Genomic DNA, 6472 nt, shown 5'->3' on the forward strand with positions numbered 1-6472 from the left:
ACCGACCGAGACAGGGCGAGTTCGTGCCTTGGCCAATGCGCACGCGTCAGCAACCCAAGTCGATGATCGCTGCAAAGTTCTCCGTCTCGCTCTGCCGCTGCGCGAGGCTACCTCGTTCGCTGCGTTGCGTGTGTGCAGGCGCTAACGAAATTGGGGGGAAATACGCTACGCTCCGGGCGACCCGCTCCCGGCGACTCTTCCGCTAGGAATTATACGGATTTTTGCTGCCAGTTGATTGTTTTCCTTCGTTCCCTACTTCCACCATGTGTTGTTGCCTCTCATGGTATGATACGGCTGGCTGATACGATATGGGATTGATCAGTCATGGTAGCAGAAGGGGCTGATTGCTTTCGTTCATCGACGTTGATTTCCACTGATTATGAATTATGTGATTGAACGAGCTAACGTGATCTCGGCGAACAAACGGAAATTTCCAAATGCTATTTGAACGAAAAATGCGAGGATTCTGGTATATGGATCAGCCTGTAGAACCATACGGTAACAGTTTTTCATCCCTTTTGTACGTCCTGGTGTTCATAGTTGCAGGATGTAGAACGTATCTGGGAATTTCGCGCAGCGGGAATGCTATATTCGCCGTCTGGACTCGTTGTAACATTAATCGAGGAAAAGATTAAGGAATACGGTTGGTCGGGGCTGCACGAGATGGTTCTGGCTACAGTATGTGGACACAGCTTTCGTATAAATAATACAGCCACTCTAATTCACCCAGTAGAGAACAGTGGCGATTACGAAATGATGGTTCCCTGCATGGCTGACCCCATACAGACCCATTCTACTTGCGCGGAATCCCCAACATTTTCAAATTCAATTTCCTCCGCGAGCAAGCCTCGCATGTAAAAGGCTCGCAGGGCACTTTTCGCTCGTTTTTTCGTCAACCATCTTCCCTCCTTTGGTCCAAGTCGCCATCTTTCATTAGTTATATTTCATGTCGTTTCTTCGTCTTGCTTCTCGACGAATGCTACTCCGAACCTAGCGAGTCCTCCACGTTGCTAAACGAATTCCGTGTTGGGAACGAGAGCGAGACGTAAATATGACAGGTTAACTTTTTACATCGCTTTTTGGCCTCTCGTATTCTGCTTTAGACCCAGCTTCCTCGACGCTACACGTTATCCTACGTTAAAAAATCGGTGGAGAAAAAAAGAGAAGAAAAATGGTGATCCGTCGTTGCAGGGTCTATCGACTAAATGGAAAACGCGGCGCGTTCCGGTTGCAGCCGATTAATGCGGCGTGAATGGCCAGGCGTGTAACGCGAATCCAACGCTGGACCGGCGTGAATACAACAAATCAGGCGAATACATCTGCACGGAGCTGCGTGTAATATGCACGCCTGTAATATCTGTACTTATCCGGGATTGGGCCATGTGCACACGGAGACATTTACGCGCAGTTTTCCGGACATGGCTCCGGTCTCGCGCGCGCGTTACGTGCTTGGCCGCGTTATTCATGGAATCCCGGTGGTCGAACTTAAAATTCCCGGCGCGAAAGGGAATGGGTTCGCGTGCTCGGCCGCGCGTAATTTTAATAACGTCGTTCGCATGGCCAGCGGCAAACAGAGACGTCCGCCGAAAGCAACGCGTCAGTTTGACCAGTTGGCCCGTGCGTAAAATGCCCGGTGATGAACGACCTTGCTGAGTCGAATGGTCGTGAAAAACTAGGCTTGAAAATTGCCAGGGAGAGCTTTTCCGATGAACCTTCCTTTGGGAAGAAAAAAAAAAAAAAGATTGAGGAAGGAGAGCGCGAGGCGTCGAGGTGTGTGAGGTAATAGAAAGGATCACGCAACTGGGTGGGACTATAGTTTGAGAATGGTCGAGGGTGTAATTAGATGACTGCAGCGATGCATAACGCGAAGTATGGCTTCACTTTTTGAAGTAGGATTTTAATTTTGTTGCACGTCGGCTGACGTAGTTTCTTCTTCTTCTTCTTCTTCTTCTCTAATAACTTTAACAGCGAGTGCTCTCGTCTTGCAAAATGATCAAACTTTCATCTAGATTTAAACCTAGATTCCTTCGAAGCAGACGTTAGCTTAGATTTAACCTAGACCTACCATAGCTACAGATATCCATAGTACCAGAGACCTACATAGCTTAGGCTAAGCTAGACCCAAGGTAAGGTACTCTAGGACAGTTTTAACAGCAATGCAGCAAGAGAATAAATGAATTATGAAAAAGCGTAATTAGGTTTTTGGCAAGTTTAGTAAGCAATTAATTTGCCAACGAAACTGAAAATGTCTGATTCTGGCAATGCTCGATACAAAAAAGCTGTATTAATCTGAAGTTGCAATTGGGTGGTACAGTGCCGGGTACAGTAGGAGGATTGAAATAAGACACGGTTAACTTTCGAGTCTCTGAAACGTGTTCGCTTTCATATCGAAAACTTCTCACCAGGAATTCCTCTTGTTTTCTCGTTGCTCTTGTTTTATAGTATCTTTCCTGTGTTTTCAAGTATTTCGAATATTCTCGAAGATGATATCAAGCTGACAATTCCTATAATTAAGATGTTTATTGGTCATCATGGACAAGCTTCTGTAATTTTCACGCTTGCAGGTTCCAACTGAATTTTTCACATTAGTAGCAAATTGTCTCGTCCACTCTTACTCGTTAGTTGGAAGTTGAAAAAAAAGTGCACGGTTCGCTGTGATACGTAATTTGTCAGATTATAACACTGTGGCAACTCCGAACATGCTGTGTTCTAGCTTAGCATAAAATAGTCAGTCGGTAGTAAAACCTGTCTAACTGAGAACAGTTGAAATAATAGTTGTTTCATCGGTGGAACTAACGGCGTGAAGATTCGTGAAATTTCTCGTTCGAGCGATGTACGGAACGTTTCACAGCGCTTTGATCCCTCGTTGTGGAGAAAAGAGTGCTCGTTAAAGATCTTAAGACACAGCAAAACAACGAACGCGACACCGATAATCGTACGGAAATTAGACGAAGCCTGTGTGGCCGTGTTAACGAGCACCGAAATCGCTGATCAATCTTGCACGGTCTAAGCGAAATCACTCTTATGTGATCGTGAACCGACTTTCCAGTTATCGTCCCTTTTATCTACCCTTTTTCTTGCATAGAAGAAGGTCAAGTGTGTCAGGTGACGGGAGCAAAACTAGCGAGTACATGACTTTCCGAGTTACCCACGGCTTAATACGATAACTAACGTGGACCTGACTCAGGCCACATAAGTACAATTACAGTCCTAATGTACGTGCATTCGTATCTAGTTCAAACTCAACCAGCGTATCGATAACATTTCCCACCAATCTTAACCCAGATTTATGCTCTAACATAGACATTGTCTAGGCCTGTGATGTAAATCTAGCTGAGACTATTATAAGCACAATTGTAGACTAGACCGACCGCTTGACTGAAAGCTCAAGTCGAATCCTCAGTTAGATCCAAGTTGAATCAGCCAGAGACTCAAGGCCCAAATCAAATTCAATTACAAGCGAAGCAGAAGCTAACGTAGATCGAAGATAAGTAGGCGAGCGTAACGTTGATCCAACATAAGCAGTTGAACCTAACCTGAACCTAAGCAAATCATCCATAGAGGCGAGATCTAAATTAGGGTGCTATTCGAGCCTGAACGCTTCAAAAGTTCCAGCGAATCTAACCTTCTTTTTCACCTATTAAATCACGTTTACGCGATCAAGTAGACGTAGAATTCGCGATCTTCCTTCCGTTTGCTCCGAAGGATAGGCGAAAATCGGTCGATCGATAAGTTAGTTAGAGCGAAATAAATTACGCAAAGGGCGAAGCGAAACTCGGTGGGTAAAGTTGGCGGGGGGATTACTCGTAGTATAACGCGGCAGTCGACTGGATCTCGCGTTCCCTCGATGCTCTGAAAAACGAACGATAACGAGAAACTTGGGGTCCAAGCGGCGAGCTCGAGTGTATCTCGCGCCAAGTTGTCCCTCGGATGGAATTAACGAGTAAGGTTCGACGAATATCCGTGGATCGCTTTTGTCATGGACAACGGGCGAAGAATCTGGTGGATCGCGTACCTCGATGGAAATCTTGCGCGTGAAAAAGGAAGGCGAGTGGAGAAGGACAGATGGCAACGGTTCCGCGGCTAATCCAGTGAAATAGAGAGAGGATTGAAGCGACTGCGATCCGCTGATATTTCCTCGTTTCCAGTCGGCTGTACAAACTCTCGTTTCCAACGGTTGCGAAAAAAATCCCTTTAAATCCTGGCTGACACTAGTCGTTGCCCGATTAATATTAGACGCGTTGCACGGCCAACCGTAAGAGATTACCGAAAGGTAAAATTTTCGTGATCTGGTTGCGAGCAGAGCTCACCGGGGCAAATGGCAACTGATAATTGGCCTTAATTTTTAATTAGCCCTCTATAGGGTTAATTACGGTGATCTCGGTATCGTCGTACGATTCCCAAGGGGACTTTTACCTTTCACCCTTTCTGAACCGCTCAACGAAAGGGATTATCGAAATAAAGGCGCCGATCCGTGGCTGGCTGAATCCTCGAGTCTTGCTACGGGAACGAGCCAACTTTCGAGGCTGTGCCGCGCGAGTTTCGATCGAGTTCGAAAACGAAATTACGTTAACGGCCGACGATATCGTACTCTGCTTCCTCATGGTTTTCTCTTCCACTCTGCCTCGTTGTTTAACCGCTGTTCCAGCTGCTTTCCACTCCACTGTCTCCGACTCTGTTTCGATCTCTGATTCCTCCATTCAGAGCGTCATCCTGAATTCCAATCGCCTCGAAGAAATTCGAATTTCCCTTCTCCCATCTATTATCATCGTTCTGACGAATTTGGCCCTCAGAGCACTTTGAACGCTAGATACACGAACATTGCTTTGATGGTTCAGCTTTGAGTTACTAGACCGGTGTATCTGTCGCTGTTAATTAGGTGTCACGGCGTTAGGCTAGTTTCGTAATACTCACGCGATATTCCAATAAATAACGCAATGTTTCCTTTCAATATTATATTGTCCTAATATCTGTTACTAATTATATCTACCATTTACATATTATTTTAATATCGGATATTTTAACGTTGTCGTGATAATTGAATTATGGGATTGAGCTAATGCTCTGTGTTACGTCGGGCGATCCTCTACCTAGACCAGGCCATACACCGCTGGTCAGACGGGAACCAGATGACCGCTCATCCTTGCTGCGTGCCCTCAACAGTCTTAAGGACCCATCATAAACCCCAGTAATTTGCTAGCTAAGGTCCTTCAGACCCAAGGAATATCGTTTTTCCAAATCCTTTTCCAAAGACTATTGTCTACTACATCTTGACACGGGAAAGTTAGTTTTTCTCACGTACGATGCTTCCCACTAGCAACTTTCTATCGAGGGCGGCTAAGACCCTTCCTAGTCCACCGACCTACGTTTATCCAATCAGGAGCAACGTATACTGTCCTCACTTTCCTGACCAAAAATGTCATGAACAAATCCGATGGTCCCGTGCGCTAGCTTTCCTCCGACATAGTGTCACGTAAACTTAAGGGTTGGTTGATGAAATAAAATAGCTAACACAACTATTAATTTTGTTTTAATTCAACTTTATTACGAATTCAGCAATCACAATGTAACACACACTGAATTAACATGAATCACAATTCACTCCAACCACGTTATGTGAGACTTAGTTACAACGAGACGTTAAGTACGCGACTGTTATAAGGGTAGAGATCGGTAAAGATATGTTGACTATTCCAAGGATACAAAATAAGTGAGTCTTTCTGGCGATACCATGTCTGAGGAAGGCTAGGGATGAGTGTGTCTAAGGACAAGGGACTATCGGATTTGTCGATGACAATTTTGGTTAAGGAAGCGAGGGTAGTAGACACCGTGCCTCGCGAGAAAGTTGCCAACGGAACATAATGATGTGAAGAAAACCAACTTCCTAGGCTAACACGTGGTAAACGATAAACGTAAAGGGAAATCTAAGACAAGAAATACTCGCTTGGTCCGAAGGACCTTAACTATGAAAATGCCAAGACCCCTGGTGGGTACTTAAGACTATCGAGGGTACGCACCAAGAATGTGCAGACGTCTGGGTGCCACCCTGTCCGCGGTGTGTGGCCTGGTCTCTGATGTGAATCGACGTTACAGTAGCATTGCCACTGTACTTTACTTCTTCTACGCCATCAGGAGGGTCAAGTCAACTACTTCTTCTGCGCCGCTAGAAAAGTGAACATGTCAGTGACGGGTTAATCAACTATAACAAAGCTCCAAGAGCCTTGCTCTATCCTCAACGAATATCGTGCCAGTGTATCGCGTCCCTATACGCCAACTCATCGTCGACGATATACATGTCGGAGACGAAAGAACACCGGAGCCTCTGGAATTTTGGATAACCCCGCAACATTGTAATCTAGAGTCTACGATAGCTGTAATTAAACAATTGCAGTTATTCGATCCGATTGTAATTGTTCGAGAGTCGTGATAATGAGCTTGGGCTCGAGGCGACAGCCAGTCGCCGCACGTAGCC

The 6472-nt window shown here is 45.5% G+C and overlaps 1 protein-coding gene across 2 annotated transcripts in view; it reads left to right on the forward strand.

Moving 5' to 3' along the window:
• LOC100747447 overlaps positions 1–6472 on the forward strand; it is a 132283-nt gene that overhangs the window by 12225 nt on the left and 113586 nt on the right. The window lies entirely within an intron of this gene.

The sequence above is a fragment of the Bombus impatiens genome, unplaced genomic scaffold, assembly GCF_000188095.3.
Source record: "Bombus impatiens unplaced genomic scaffold, BIMP_2.2 scf_0320, whole genome shotgun sequence".
Classification (NCBI taxonomy): domain Eukaryota; kingdom Metazoa; phylum Arthropoda; class Insecta; order Hymenoptera; family Apidae; genus Bombus; species Bombus impatiens.